This window comes from Drosophila willistoni (assembly GCF_018902025.1).
Source record: "Drosophila willistoni isolate 14030-0811.24 chromosome 2R unlocalized genomic scaffold, UCI_dwil_1.1 Seg167, whole genome shotgun sequence".
Lineage (NCBI taxonomy): Eukaryota > Metazoa > Arthropoda > Insecta > Diptera > Drosophilidae > Drosophila > Drosophila willistoni.
This window is the reverse complement of record NW_025814050.1, coordinates 1,774,908-1,792,317: the sequence shown is the minus strand read 5'-3', so window position 1 is coordinate 1,792,317 and position 17,410 is coordinate 1,774,908. Positions and strand designations below refer to the sequence as shown.

General features: G+C 34.2%; 1 long non-coding RNA gene across 1 annotated transcript; it reads right to left on the bottom strand.

Moving 5' to 3' along the window:
* Positions 1-13,160: 13,160 nt before the first annotated feature.
* Positions 13,161-13,770, bottom strand: LOC124460341. The gene is made up of 3 exons (XR_006954271.1): positions 13,750-13,770; positions 13,628-13,692; positions 13,161-13,431 (listed from the first exon to the last, which is right to left on the bottom strand). It is a non-coding gene; the product is annotated as an uncharacterized LOC124460341 (long non-coding RNA).
* Between the last annotated feature and the right edge of the window lie 3,640 nt (positions 13,771-17,410).

Genomic DNA, 17,410 nt, shown 5'->3' with positions numbered 1-17,410 from the left:
GATTTGTTTGTTTCTGAATAAGATTAACCGCTCTGTTCGTCATTTTGTCCATTGTGGCACTAGAGTAATTCAGTAAATTGTAATATTTAACAAGAAATACGTATAGAGGTTTACGATCTGGCTAAAATCACTAACGTAAACTGAATTCAACTAATATTGAGTCGCATTTATAAAGAAAATCACCAGCTCACCACGAAGGACGTAGTTAACACTTAACGAAAATTCAAATTCAAAATTCTTCTATATAGAGATGGGAACGACTCTCGATAGAGTGCACAAGTGGATTTTTTTCTGTTATGTTATAATATAATGTTGAAATCAAGCAAATATCATCAACTGTTGAGTTCTTTTCCGACATCAAAATCCACTACAGAATACCATACAATAAAGTACAAGGATTTGATGATAGTGCTGATTTTTCATAATAAATTTGAACTTATCAAAAATTCCATGCAATAAACTTAATGTCAAACATTCTTTTTTTATTGGTTTAATTATTGTGAATTATTAATCGGATTGATATTCATAAATGGCTTTGCTCAAATTAATCAATACATTTAAGCTTCATTCATTAAGGATATGTAGGCATTTCTGTTTTGATTAATAAAAAAATTTGTTGCTAAATTTAATGCCGCCATTGTAATGAAAAAGGTTGACTTCATTATCGAAAACACAAAGCAATAAAGTCCAACTTTCCCAACTGGGTTTGCTTTTCTGCTAAGATTTTTTTTTTGCAAAGATGGCTTTTCCCTTTGGCTCGGTGCCTGCCGACTCCAGGCTGCCACAACTTGAGTTAATTTAATAAATCTTGAACAACTGAATAAGCTTTAAATTAATGACCCTGTAAAGTTCATATAAATTATTACGTTATCTCGAGCATTCACTGGGAAACACTTTGCCCTCTGCCCGCTCGGCAGAGTGTGGCAGCTGCCACACCCACACCACGTGTGCCACAATATGGCAATCACTCTCAGACCCCTCAGACCCTAACCCCAACTCAAGTCCATGCCCAGGCCAACCATATCCACATTTCCAAATGACTTCTCATTTTCCGCAGCAGGCAACAGCGGGGCAAGCAGCGTGGTGGCGCAGCAGCAGTGGCACGAATATTTTTATGCCTTCCGAAAATCAAATTTGTATCAATTACAATTGCATTAACATATAATTTGCGCTCCTATCGTATATCCCATATCTCAGGAGCAGACGAAGCGGCAGCAGCTGAAGCATTTGTCTGAAATGAATATTTAAATGGACTTTAAGCGCAGAAAAAGAACACGAGTTTGCTCATCTTGAAATCGCTATCGTATTTCAACACCAAAACCTCTCTTGATTATTTTTCTGAACAGTAAGTAAAATTAGGAATTGAAATTGAAACTAAATTATCCTGCCGCCTTTCGAATTCTTTTAAGGCAACTAAATTCACACGTTTGTCAGTAGGTAAATTGAATGTTTTGTGGTGTGAGAGGTATTTGTAATGCGATTGGCTCTTGTTCTGAAATACATCGGAATTTCGTTTGGCATGGTCCATGGAAAAATATCTTTTAACTTCTAAGTAAACTCAAACATATAGACATTATTATTATCAATAGAGTGATTTGACTACAGAAACATTTGCTGGCATCACTGTAACTTAATACATGTTACGAGCATAGGAATACTAAGAAAATATTTTGGAAGATAGTCAAAATTTAATCAATATGTATCAAACAAATTTTCTCATTTCTTACACATTTTATTACTGATATGAAGGTGATAAAACAAACGTCTAATTATTAAAAGTCAGTTTTGAAAATGTTTTTTTTTTGACGATTTTCAATAAATATTGAGTCGTCTTACAGTGTTGTTGGGAAGTTACTTACAGAAACTACTCTTCTGTCTATATCTACAACCAAACGTAACTCTCACTTTTATTCTCCAAAGACCCAGAAGTGTCATTTAACTAAAATAATCCCCATGGCATAATTTCATTCAAGAGCTTAACATACTAATTTCTGGAAGCAGACTGGGCATAGGCTCGCAACATGAAATGTACATAGATATAAAAATATATTTTACGACTTTGTCCGACTCCTCATTTCATGCATCAGTCCATGTGTTGGGCTTAGCTCTCCGTCACTGACCAGAGTTCAGGCTTGTCATCGTGCATCACGCTGCAGAGGAGAAAAAAGATAAATTTTATTATCACACAACCTCGAAATACTGTAAAACTGCCGTCTGCTGAATGCCGTTCTGTCATTTCAAAATTTATGCGCCTTTTGTGACCAACTGTACGCCCAAAACACATGCGAGCCAGACTCACTGATGTCTCTCTCCTCCCAGTTGCTCTCGGTTTAAAACCAGTTTATGATATGGCAATGGCGTAAATAGTTTTGCTAATTTTTCCTTTACGGAAATTAGAGCATAAACTTTTGCTGCTGGCGCTCTTAAAAGTTGGTTCCCACATTTGCCTCCGCCAACCCATGCCCTACCAGTCCCTCTTCGGAAATGAAAAGCGTACAAGTTCCTAGCTTGGGCACAACGATTTTTATATTCTCTTGTTATCCTGGCAATGCCAAGACGTCATCCTGAGAGACTACCAGATCTCCCATCCGAACATTCTGAGCGGAATAGATCCTAAAAATAAATAAATCTTTTGAAAATGTTCAAGTCATTCCATTGTTTATCTAAAAAAGAATTAAGAAAGATATATATGAAGCCCAATCAATAGATAGTATGACTATAGATTTTTCTACTAGGTTCATACGTGTGGAAAATAAAGAGTATAGAGTGTACATATAAACTTAACATTTTGCCATAAGAATTGCAGCTGCAACAACAACACCAAAAAGTGCAATTTATTTGCTCTTCGGTGAAGGATTTTTCTTTTCTTTTTTTGCATTTCTAACTTCGGTTTTTCTTTTTCTTCTTCTATTTTTCTTAAATTTTTTTTGTTTGTTTTTGGTTTATTATTAACACTCACACGCATATGGAAAAGTTTTTCCTCTTTCGGGAGGTTATTGTTGTTGCACTTTTGGCTCCATCTCAAAGTAAAAGTTATGAGAGTTTTCCTAGCAAAAGTTTCACCACATTCATGCATTTGTGGTTGTTCGTGTTGGTGTTGCTTGACTCGATTGCCAGGCAGCTTTAATTACACTTAAGCTTAAAATCAAATGCAAAAGTTCTTCTATAGTTATGCAAGTCAACGCTGAACACCAAAGAGAATAATATTCAGTTCCAAATAAATGAAACAGAAGTCCCCAAATTTTATCAAAGGGTTCTCAATCAACTTAATTCATAAAAACGAGGAAATTATTAATATTAACCATTTGCCTCTTCAACGATAATTGGGATTAATGAGATGCTTGCAATGTTAAATATTTTTTTGGTATTTTATGCGTCAATCAACACTTTTAATTTAAATTCTCGATTATGTTGTTCTTAACTGATATTACACGTGTCTGTTACCGGGAAGTTGAATATTTAGTCCGAATCTTATAGTCTCTAAGAACAATATTGTCATATTTTTTAATTAGGCAAATCTGTTTTGTAATTAAATTGTATTCAACATTTACAAAGCTAAAAAAAAACTATCTTTTCTTTAGATTTTCTTTTAGAATCGAGTGTTTCGACTTGCTGTAATCTATAGGACCAGAAGACAAAGCAAATCAGAAATATGAAATTTATAGTTAAGATTTTATAATTAAAAAAAAAACAACAATAATAATACTGGAGTTTTAACTTCTCTACTTGTATGTATTTGGGTTCATATATTTAACTCAGTTTAGACTTCTTTTGAACCAGCATGAGTAAGTACATAGATAATTAGTTGGTGAATTCATTAAAAGACATTCGGCACACTTTAGCAGCATTGACATTTGCTGGGTGAATAGTTCCGAAAAGGACTACAAAAGCTTTCCTCCTCCTGGAAACCATAGCCATCCAAATATGAAACAACAAATTCTCCTTTAACCAGAAATGTGTATACGATGTTTTTTTATGGCATTTACCTATCGAGCATGGCAAACAACACAATAAATTTGAAATGCCCATTTTTATATGCATTTGCACACCGCAAAAGCAGCAGCAGCAGCGACAACAATAACAACAAGAGCGTTAAAATGCATATTGCGTATACGACGTGTGCATGCAAAAATACGCGATATGCAATGATGGGAAATTGGCATTTGTGTTACTTTATTATTTTGCACTCAAAAATACGTATGTATACATATATAAAATCTATATATGTAGATACATATATTTTTTACGACTGTTGACCATTGGACGAAAGTGGCAAGCATTTCCGTGCCGGACGAGCAACAAAAATAAATATGTACATATATGGAAATATAAAAATCTCAAATTTGCGTGCAACTCAATCAAAATGCGTAAGCCAAAACAACAATAACACGTAGCAGCTGAACGAGAAATGACATCCCAAATAAGAATACGCGAATTGTTAAGATGTATGCAACAGTTTCAATGAATTATTGCAATAACAAATCTGAAAAATTGGGTAAAAAAATATATGTATGTGTATAGTCCGACAACATACTTTCAAACAAACTTTGGCACACTTTAAACTTTAAACACACTCAATTAGATAAAATAAAATGTTTAGCTAACTTTTCTATTTCCAAACACTCACACACACCACAAACTCACACACACACACACAGCTTGACCCAACAGTCTAACTTTTTGACTAGCTGAAAAATGTTTGAGATGAACGAAAAGGAAAGAGAGAAACAAAACTTTTTACAACTTTTGGCAATTATCTTGTGAGCCCAAGCTATAGCTTCACTATGGCTATAGATATATAGACCTATGCTCTATATGTATATGTATATCCGCCAGCTGTTGTTGGCTCCACAAAGTACTTTTTCCCATTTTTGATGGCCTGTCCAAATTTTTTAAAAAGAAAATGAGAAACAAAATCCCAAAAAAAATATTTTTCGTAGAGCAAAAAAAAATAAGCGTACTTTTGGCCGCTTACTTAATTGTATCAATAATGGTTTGCCTTTAAGCCTTTAAGTGCATTTTCGTTTTAAATTTATCGGTGTTGACAATTTGCTGCAAAGCTGTTCAAAAATAAAATATATTGAACAAAAACCACATAAAATAATAATGTACTGAAAAGTAAAAAAGTTAGCCAATAAACTAGGAATACAAAGTAATAAACATATTTCCCATGCATAGCATTTACAAAGGGGAAAATTATTACCCCTTGCTGATTGTTGGTTTTAAGTTTAGTTAAAGCAACACCTTAAAAATTAAAAAATTTTTCGTCGAACACAATTGAATCTACCAATGGCCCTTAGCATGTTCTTTGGTTTTCCCAAAACTTTAGAAAATGGTTCGCTATATTCGAAACAGTTCTCACTTTAAAAAAATAGAATGTTAATTATAGATACACCCAGAGCGTGAAATGACATCAACTGACAAATTAAAGCGGCTTAAAGGCTTTTATGTTATTTACTCACTCATAGAATTTCAAGATGGTAATTGGTTCTAAGAACTAGAGCTAATGCGAAGAGATCTGAGAAAAGATTCGGGATCAGCATACCTAATCTATGTAAGCTTAAGCTACCAAATTGGGTGAAAACATTTATAGTATTCAAATTAAAATTTTCAATTATATTTGTGTAACATTTTTGCATTTTTAAGGAACTTGGCCGGTCATTAAGTCATCATCTCTGTAAGATTGACCAACATTACAAGGAGGTTAAAACGTTATTATTAGGAATAACGCACACGATGGCAATGTTGTTTTAAAATTATATTGACAAACACATAATTAATAAATAAATTATAGGGAATAATTGGAGGAGTTCCCAATCTCTAACATGCATCTCTGAGTACCCCCGACCTAAGTCGCTAACTGACTTTTTCTACTTCCCCTATTCAAGCTTAGCAAAATTAAAGAGAAGCGTTTTAAGAGCAATTCGTGCTCTGTAAACACTCTCTTAGGCTGGAATATTCCAGACTCACAGAGTAACAGAGCAAGGCACAAGTCGTTGGTCGAGTTCATTTTCGAACATAAACAACAAGAGGTGGGCCTTAAGGCAGACTGTTGGGGAGGCAGAGGAACGAAAGCCCTTTACATTGCCTTACACAAAGTGTGGCCAAAAGGCAAAACAAGAAACTGAAACAGACAAAAAGGAAAAAATGCCCAAAAGCGGGTAGCAGTGAAAGGGATTCGGAACAGAAGCAAAATGTCACCAAATAAAGCAGCAAAAAACGCGCAATGCCTTTTTAAAATGGGTCAACGTGGCGTATGCTTAATACCCCTGCCAGTCGGTTTAATAAGCCTTTCCAAACAAAAAAAAAAGTAATAGACAAAAAAAGCGGAAAAAGGAGCAAGGCTAAGGAAAAAGAAAACTAATGCATACGCAGAGATTCTAATCAAAGAAAGTAAGTGTCTGCTGGGCGCCAGTTACAAACTGAAAGCAAAAAATGCTGCATACTTTTTGGTGCATTTACTTGACTTGGCACTTTTGAAAAAGTCTTCGCCTTGGCTTATGTTGTCGACTTTTGTCATGCCAAAATGAAAGAAGAAAAAAACAACTCAGAAAAGCAAAAGAAACGCATAAAAACTTGTTGAGATTTATCTTGCCACACGCGAAGGACGCAGCTTCTCATAGCTTTCCCTTCGTTTCCTATGCCCCAAACCCCGCCCGCTCTGGCTACATCGCATCAGCTAACTGCATTATAGCAACTACAACGCTGCCGTTGCATATTTCTTGTGCTGCATATGCCAGTTTATTTATGGCATGGCCGCTTCTCTTCTGTCGCCATTTAAGCGCCTTAAAGTATGCACAGCGCCTTTCTTTTGTGCTGCACTTCCCTGACACTTGTTGTGGTTGTTGTTGCCACTGTTGGTCTTGATGTTGATGCTGCACCTTATGAAAATCAGCGGCAACGCGACAACACTTGACTGACTGAGAAGATATAATAATGTTGCTCTTGTCGCAAGTTAAATATGCAAGTGGGTCAAAGGTTTTCCTGCTGGCTTCTAAGAGAACGAGTTCCAAAGTTCAACGACTCAAAAGAATTTGATGAGCACCTCAAAACCGCCAAGTCAGCATTCAAGCAACCAAATTGAGTAATAGATTTTAAAAACAAAGCGTATAAATCACAACCTTTTTTGAAGAGATACCGTTAACATTCACATTGAGACTGTGTAATATTCAACAAAGAGTTAAATTTTGTCTAGACATCGATAATACTTAAAAATCGAAATCAGCCTTTTAAGTTTATTTTCTCTGATTTAGGCCAAAGTTGCAAACAAAATCTGCACGAAACGGGACTCTTCATTTCTGTAAACAATATTCGATTGATTTTTTTTTTTTAAATGGAGTTATTAACTGTAAAATAAGAATTTACCTTGTATACCCAAGCAGAGTGAAATATAATATTTTTCATATATTTCTGTTTCGGATTTTTAAAGAACATATTTCTTTTATCTACATATATCAGCGCTTTCACTCAGTTTAAAAACTATTGTGAAGAAATATTGAAATCGAAGTAATGTTTGTATTTGTATTTGTAACTGCAAGGATATATATAGATAGATGTCCGTAGTAAGCTTATTCGATAATAATGTTATTGAAGGCTGCAGGCTTGACAAAATTTTACAACAATTTGATCTACGTACGTACATATATATATTTTACTATCTCCAAGATCTAGGGTTTCTTACGGACTGACGTACATGTTGATGGAAGTCGGTCCATGTGCCGACTCTTGCACCGAAGAAAATTTAATTTTCATGTCCGTGTTCCCTTTCTTTCTTCCTACGGGAGCATAACCAAAAGATTGAACATCAAGGAGTGAGTTATTATTAATAACAACTAATTTGGCTGATTCTGACCGCATACTCGGTTTTTATCCATCACATCCAGATTTTGTGAAATCAGGGGATCGGGGGCTAAAAACTAGGCACCGAAAAGTATACTATTGAAAGTTAAAAAAAATTTTTCAACATTTTTAACGGATTTTGGAATATCCTGTGTAGGAAAAAAACTCTTGTTTGCAAACATTACTAGTAAAGAGTTTGTTAGACGAATAAGATTCCCATAATTCTTTAAAATGAAAAAGCAGACAATTCTTTGAATCCCTATAGCATACTTTTTGGTTCAATTTTTAATCATTATAGAACCATATCTAAAGTATAAGATATTATGCACTGTAACAAAGAAATAACTCTTTGATATTCTGTAAATTTCTTTTAAATCATACCTAATATTTTAATAGGTTAAAACAATAACGTTTTTAGTATAATATTATGTTTATATTAATGTAATATTTATTTATTTATTTATTTATACTGTGATTGGGCAGTGATTGTAAATTAAAGCCAATCTTCTTACTAGCTATAGCTACTAGGCCTTAAGCTAATATTAATGTAATAAAATATTGAAAATTAGGTAATTTTGAAAACTTTTAATGCAATCCTATCGTAATAGACAAAAACTAAGAATAGGGCCGTGAACAGCACCCCTTAATTACTATAATAGACCTGTTGAACTTAAAACACTTTTTCATGACCTCAAAAATGTCGGCCTGTGTAATTGTCGATATTATTTGCTATTTAAGGCAATTGGTAAAAATTGCTTAGAATATTTGTTTGCTTTAGAGAGAGCTAGATATCGGAATATTAAGAATAAAGCAAATACATTATACAGTTCATATGCATATTTATATATATTTTTTGTTACCTATTCAATTATCATCTATATGAAAAATCGAGGGGTTTACGAAGGGGTTACGAAGTTTAGCTTATGATATGCGATAAAATATATATCATTGGTCAGGAAATACAATTCACTTTGATTGGTAGTTCAAGGAAACTAGTTTAATAAAAATTTGTGTTGCAAAACGTCCTCGCCCAACAGACCAAACATTTCAATGCAAAATTCGGAATTTCAATTGAATGTTGGGGCTAAATAAGAAATTTACGATATGCAGTTTATACTTTTTCATAGAGTTACTTCTATCTGTAATATTAAAGAATTTACGAAACATTTATCCAGACGAAAATTTGATTTTAATATTGCACCTGTGAAAAAAACAGCGAAAGCTGAGTTTACCATATTTACGGTTCAAAATCTGAATACAAAAACAAATATATTACTGAAAAAATAATTTCACTAAGTCATATGTACATTCGAGACAACCACTGACTGTGAAAGGTAAAGAGTACTGTTGGAAGAGACGTCATCGTTAACTTAGATTTGTATATTATGGGATTTCTTATATTATTTGCTTAAGACTATTGGAATTTCCACTGTATTAACATGTTCTAAAAGGTTCTGTTACATGGAAAGCCTTTAACTCATGAAAATTTCTTTTTCTTTTTGGAAATCGAAGAGGAGAAGACTTATTTTTCTTACTCCAGTCCACATGCTATTGAGCATTGGAGTCTTGTACCATCTGCAACTGGGCACTGTTGCATATTTTTCACTTTGTTTCACTCATCACTTTGTTGGGTTCGCCATATGCTAAGATTTCCTAATCCGATTTGCTTGTCCCCGCCAAACCACAAACAAAATGTTGATAAAAACAACGGTTGCCAACAAACAAAATGGACAAAAAGCAAAAGGAAAAACAATATAGGAAACCAAAATCATACAAACATATAAATAAACAATATACCAACGACAACAGCACATTCACGAATATTTATACATACATATACAAAGAGAAGACAAACCGAACAATAAAATATTGGGACAAGCATACTATATCGTGGACTGAATTGAAGCATACAAAATATAGTGTACACAGCTGTACATAGCCACTCATCGGAAATGGGTCCTGGTCGTGAAAGTGTGTTGCGAAATCCTGTCCGTCTATCCATATCTCCAGTGCCCCAGAATCCCCGCCCAGTCCTCGTTGCTGACCCACTCGCTTTACTATGACTATGACTAAGACTATGAAGTTCCCTCACATGCGTTGCAAGATGCACTAAATAATTAATCCAGAGAGGCGCTGTCGCATTGACTATTCCATATTGTTCATTTTAACTATGCAACAAGAGTCCTTATTCAAACATTATTTGTGAAAAGTATCGCTTCGCCATTCTGGAAGCAGCTCACTCGCAATGTTTCTATCGCCGAACCATTGAGCAACAATTGAAATATGACCCAAAAATGCAAAATGTTTTTTAGCAAAGAGATAAACAAAGAAAAAGGAAAATGAGTGGATAGCCAAACCGAACAATGGCAAATGGAATCGAACAACTGTTGAGTGTACCACAGTATTTCCCCGTCAGCAGCCTCTTTGCCCTTCTCGCTCTGACTCTCTGGGTGGAAAACAAATGCCGTCTAAACAATTTGTATTTGTTAGTATTCAAATAACCGGAAGCGTTTCCCTTGGCTACAACAAGGCAATATGTGTCGCCCCGCGCAAACAGCTACCCCTCTGCGACCACTTTCACCCTCTCAAACACAAACACACAGATATACTCACTATCATCATCCAAGGAAGGACTACTCCAACTATCAATAACACTTAAAAGCTTTTTTAAATATTTTCCATTTTCATCTTTTCCTTTTTTTGTTGTTTCTATGTTGGTTTGCTTCTTGTTTATCCTCCTTCCTCGTGGTCTCTCCCCATTCTCTTTCTATGCATTTGTTAGTTTTTGGTGCAGAATATTTATTATTTTTTATTTATTACTGCAAATAGTTTTTGCTGCTGTTTCTGCTCCTGCTGTTGCTTCTGTTTCAGTTCCCTGTCTCCTCAATGTATTTAAAAATGCAATTTTTCTCGTGTTGAAATGAAAAATATGCTACATTCAGAATACACCAGGGAGAAATGATGTTGGGGCCCATACTCACTTCCCTCTATTCTCTGCATCATAAAATATTGGAATACTTCCATAAGCATTTCAATATTTATCAATAAATATATGTATGTATATATATACATATATATATGATACGTATGTACATCTGGGTATATGGGTATTCAAATATTTTGCATTTACCAAAATAGTTATGAAATTTCTCTTTAGAATTTTCTTAATTGAAGGCCATATTGACTGGAATGTCTGTTTAGTTATTAAAGTCACTTTCGTTTATTTGGGCTGTAATAGAATTTCGAATAATTCTTTGCTAAAAACACTTAACAACTTTCATGCTGGCAAGCAAGAACTTTGCTGGCTGCAATTGCTGCCCTTCACAATGTTAACCTAGAATGTAGATTTCCTCTTGCTTAATCTAGAGACATTTTTATCAATATTTCGAAAAACCGTATTCGCATCTAATCTAACTTGATAATAGGTGGAATGATGAATCATTCCTCACCACGATATGGATTCTATAGTATATCGATACAATGAGGCTAGCTGCAATCGATAAATGCGAAAGTCCCCATGTCTCCAAAAACTCATGGCAACCATCCAGTTCTACCTGTAGTAAATTGATTAAGCACCTCTTAATAGCCAACTTACGGCGCTCTTTCTTTTTGTCTATACTTCTTTCAGAGTCGAACTTTCCTGCTATAATCTTAGAACCACTGTAGAGGCTTAGTCTGCATGCGATAAAATTGATCAGTAAGGTTGAAATAAAAGATTTCTGACTCCAAACTGAACTTCTGTATTTAATACTTAAAAACTTCATAAAAAGACAATTTCCCAAAACAAACAATTTAAACAATTTAAGTCCACCAAATGAGAATATGAGAGAAGCTAACGAAAAAAAAAAACACTGAAAAATTTAAGTCCCAAAAAAGATGTGCCAAAATAAAGCCGATTGCAGCTAATTTGCCAATGCAAAAGTTTAATTAATTTAAATGAAATGCAATACAAAAAAATGCAATTTACTAGTTACAATTTCCATTACGTCACAAATTTAGCTCCACTAAGTAACCGCAATCAAATGCAAACATTTAATTATTATTAAATGTGCGTTTGCTTTTAATGAAATTTACGTTTATAATAAATAACGGATGTTGGCTTAATTTAAACTACATTTATTTAAACTAAAAATTTGGGGAGACAATCATTTTTCCGAGTTCTGGCGGTAAATATTCGATATATCCTTGATTAGCTGCATGTTAAAGTGTAGGTGAAGGATTGCTAGGAAAATAACAAAGTTGGTCATGAAGGGATTTGTATATTTGGATTCGTGGTCAGATCCGGCAATGCAAAAAAGTCTATCTATTTTGTATCCGATTTTGATCGACGTTAATTCATTCGACGGGAAATTTAATTCAATATCGTTCTTGGTTCGAGTGTAGTTATACTTTAGTATGAATTAGTGGCGTAAAATGACGCCAAACAGGAAGACAAAAAAAATACACACTAATGAGTTTTTCAATTGGCTCCAAATTGGATCCTGGACAGGATCCAAATTTTGGGCCTTTTTATCAAATTTGATTAAAAAAAAAAAACCGGCAGAGTTACTCCTACGACAATTACGGTACATCATCTCAAAAGAATGACCAATTGAACGTTATAAATTAACACATCAAAACTTTCCACTAACATTATATAAAAATCGCATGAAATTAGAATTTCTCCTAAATTTTTTGCCGCCATTGTATATACAGTCGCTGCACTTTGCCTATGCCAGCTGTTAAGAGATGGTGGATGGTGCCAGTGGGAATCGATGTTTTATCATCACTGGCGACCATCCACCTTCTCTCTCTCCGAAAGTGACGTTCTTCCCTCATACGGTTCGACTGGCATTTTTATCGATATCTTGCGAATGCAACACTAAAAATTTGTTATTCGCTGGAAAACTTGTGACACTCACAGCGAAAATGTTAACTTTGAATGGCAGAATACAAACAAGAAGAAACAAAATCTACATATTTATATATACATGGTCATAGACCTACAGATAAATGAATGTATTATGGGGCTATTTAAAATCATTCATTACAAAGTTCTTAAAATTTTGCTAAGTTCGATAAGATTGTCTACATGCACAGCAATCGGCTTATCGTCAGTGCTGAACAAATTATCTTTGTAAATACCAGTGCTGCAAACGTCACATCTGTCAAATCAGATTTCTCATAACAACTAGAGCTGGCAAACTATCAATAGTGGGCCCATTCCATATTTTCGATGTTTTGAATAAAAAAATTCGATATATTGATACTATCGAAATATTTGCGGTCTTTTATTTTCATTTGAATTCAAAAATAAAAATATTCATATTCATATCATTTTATAATGTATATGTCGGCGCGGGCAGTTCGTGCTGTGAGTGTGAGGCATTTCGCAGGAATGTTATTTCATCATAATGTGAAAATTGCATCAGCCTTTAATTGAGTTGCGATTGGCTGATGGCATTTTGTAGTTTTGGAAAGTACCGTTTTAGCGCGGCGACAGCGCCACGACGCTGTCGCCGAGCGTGGTTCGATGGTAGGCACAAAAGAATAAGTGTGCGACGCAAGTCAGTATAGAACTAGCATAGGCTAGACTTCGGCCACCGAAACTCGCTGCGCGATTAGAAAATGGATCAGTTTAATGACGCGTTAATATATATATGAAGAGTAACATAAATTATGGATTTTGGTAAAAATAACATTGTAAAAATAATAACAAAAGTGACAAAAATTTTAATACTTTGGTAAAATTATGTACATATAAAATTAGCTTTACGTTTCTAAGAATAAAATGAAATATAATACTCACCCTTGTTACTGTCAATCAAAAACTTGTCCATTCCAAAACCACCTCCAACAGCAATGAAAGATTCACTTAATAATAAAGGTTATTAGAAAGGATTACTATTTATTTTAACAAATTCCACTTACCCAAATTTTCGTTTTCATTCGACATGTGTTGTGAAAAAAATCCATCGCGTTATATTTGTTCCCTATCGATAGAAGATAAAAATATCGATAGTGGCGCAGAAACGTAAATATTCGATACCTCGATAGTGCCATCGATAGTTTGCCTGCTCTAATAACAACAAAGTAGGCCAACAGGTATAAAAGGCAAGTTAAACTGGCGATACCCTTTTATTCTTCGACTTGGAGCTGTATGGCTTAAATGCTGCGAACTAATCGCTTTATAGTCTAAAGGTTTTGGAAGGACTTTACAAAAGCATAGTTGAACAACGAAAAAATTAAAATAAGTTAAGTGGAAAGCCAATAAGTATTTTACATCAAAATCTGAAGTCTATGTGACACAACATCAAACCCAACATGGCACATAAGCATATGTTAATAAATATTTATTTATTTATCTTAGAGTTAATAAATAGCTCTTATACATATAATAACCAACCGATATTGACGAAGATTTGCATACTATTGTTATCAGAAACATGGTACAAGGACCTTGCGGTTCAATAAATCCGCAGACGGGAAGTGCAATATCTTAATATAATGCTTTAGTATATAGCTCTACAATAATAACCAACCGATATTGACGAAGATTTGCATACTATTGTTATCAGAAACATGGTACAAGGACCTTGCGGTTCAATAAATCCGCAGACGGGAAGTGCAATATCTTAATATAATGCTTTAGTATATAGCTCTACAATAATAACCAACCGATATTGACGAAGATTTGCATACTATTGTTATCAGAAACATGGTACAAGGACCTTGCGGTTCAATAAATCCGCAGACGGGAAGTGCAATATCTTAATATAATGCTTTAGTATATAGCTCTACAATAATAACCAACCGATATTGACGAAGATTTGCATACTATTGTTATCAAAAACATGGTACAAGGACCTTGCGGTTCAATAAATCCGCAGACGGGAAGTGCAATATCTTAATATAATGCTTTAATATATAGCTCTACAATAATAACCAACCGATATTGACGAAGATTTGCATACTATTGTTATCAGAAACATGGTACAAGGACCTTGCGGTTCAATAAATCCGCAGACGGGAAGTGCAATATCTTAATATAATGCTTTAGTATATAGCTCTACAATAATAACCAACCGATATTGACGAAGATTTGCATACTATTGTTATCAGAAACATGGTACAAGGACCTTGCGGTTCAATAAATCCGCAGACGGGAAGTGCAATATCTTAATATAATGCTTTAATATATAGCTCTACAATACAAACAACCCGAATATAGACGAAGATTTGCATACTATTGTTATCAGAAACATGGTACAAGGACCTTGCGGTTCAATAAATCCGCAGACGGGAAGTGCAATATCTTAATATAATGCTTTAGTATATAGCTCTACAATAATAACCAACCGATATTGACGAAGATTTGCATACTATTGTTATCAGAAACATGGTACAAGGACCTTGCGGTTTAATAAATCCGCAGACGGGAAGTGCAATATCTTAATATAATGCTTTAATATATAGCTCTATAATAATAACCAACCGATATTGACGAAGATTTGCATACTATTGTTATCAGAAACATGGTACAAGGACCTTGCGGTTCAATAAATCCGCAGACGGGAAGTGCAATATCTTAATATAATGCTTTAATATATAGCTCTACAATAATAACCAACCGATATTGACGAAGATTTGCATACTATTGTTATCAGAAACATGGTACAAGGACCTTGCGGTTCAATAAATCCGCAGACGGGAAGTGCAATATCTTAATATAATGCTTTAGTATATAGCTCTACAATACAAACAACCCGAATATAGACGAAGATTTGCATACTATTGTTATCAGAAACATGGTACAAGGACCTTGCGGTTCAATAAATCCGCAGACGGGAAGTGCAATATCTTAATATAATGCTTTAATATATAGCTCTACAATAATAACCAACCGATATTGACGAAGATTTTCATACTATTGTTATCAGAAATATGGTACAAGGACCTTGCGGTTCAATAAATCCGCAGACGGGAAGTGCAATATCTTAATATAATGCTTTAATATATAGCTCTACAATAATAACCAACCGATATTGACGAAGATTTGCATACTATTGTTATCAAAAACATGGTACAAGGACCTTGCGGTTCAATAAATCCGCAGACGGGAAGTGCAATATCTTAATATAATGCTTTAATATATAGCTCTACAATAATAACCAACCGATATTGACGAAGATTTGCATACTATTGTTATCAAAAACATGGTACAAGGACCTTGCGGTTCAATAAATCCGCAGACGGGAAGTGCAATATCTTAATATAATGCTTTAATATATAGCTCTACAATAATAACCAACCGATATTGACGAAGATTTGCATACTATTGTTATCAGAAACATGGTACAAGGACCTTGCGGTTCAATAAATCCGCAGACGGGAAGTGCAATATCTTAATATAATGCTTTAATATATAGCTCTACAATAATAACCAACCGATATTGACGAAGATTTGCATACTATTGTTATCAGAAACATGGTACAAGGACCTTGCGGTTCAATAAATCCGCAGACGGGAAGTGCAATATCTTAATATAATGCTTTAATATATAGCTCTACAATAATAACCAACCGATATTGACGAAGATTTGCATACTATTGTTATCAAAAACATGGTACAAGGACCTTGCGGTTCAATAAATCCGCAGACGGGAAGTGCAATATCTTAATATAATGCTTTAATATATAGCTCTACAATAATAACCAACCGATATTGAAGAAGATTTTCATACTATTGTTATCAGAAACATGGTACAAGGACCTTGCGGTTCAATAAATCCGCAGACGGGAAGTGCAATATCTTAATATAATGCTTTAATATATAGCTCTACAATAATAACCAACCCATATTGACGAAGATTTGCATACTATTGTTATCAAAAACATGGTACAAGGACCTTGCGGTTCAATAAATCCGCAGACGGGAAGTGCAATATCTTAATATAATGCTTTAATATATAGCTCTACAATAATAACCAACCGATATTGACGAAGATTTGCATACTATTGTTATCAGAAACATGGTACAAGGACCTTGCGGTTCAATAAATCCGCAGACGGGAAGTGCAATATCTTAATATAATGCTTTAATATATAGCTCTACAATAATAACCAACCCATATTGACGAAGATTTGCATACTATTGTTATCAAAAACATGGTACAAGGACCTTGCGGTTCAATAAATCCGCAGACGGGAAGTGCAATATCTTAATATAATGCTTTAATATATAGCTCTACAATAATAACCAACCGATATTGACGAAGATTTGCATACTATTGTTATCAAAAACATGGTACAAGGACCTTGCGGTTCAATAAATCCGCAGACGGGAAGTGCAATATCTTAATATAATGCTTTAATATATACTACTTCTACGCAAAGTAGATGGGATATATAATATCCCAAGCTTTTAAGAATTCCAGCCAAATGTTCAATCAATAGCCTTTAATGCACCTGGTGCAGCCCTAAATTTGGTTTCATGTCCTAAATTTATTTCAGAATAGTAAGAGATAAAAATGGGACCCATCTCAATACGCATTGCTAAATAGATTGTTGTTGAATAGAGAATGAATTTAAA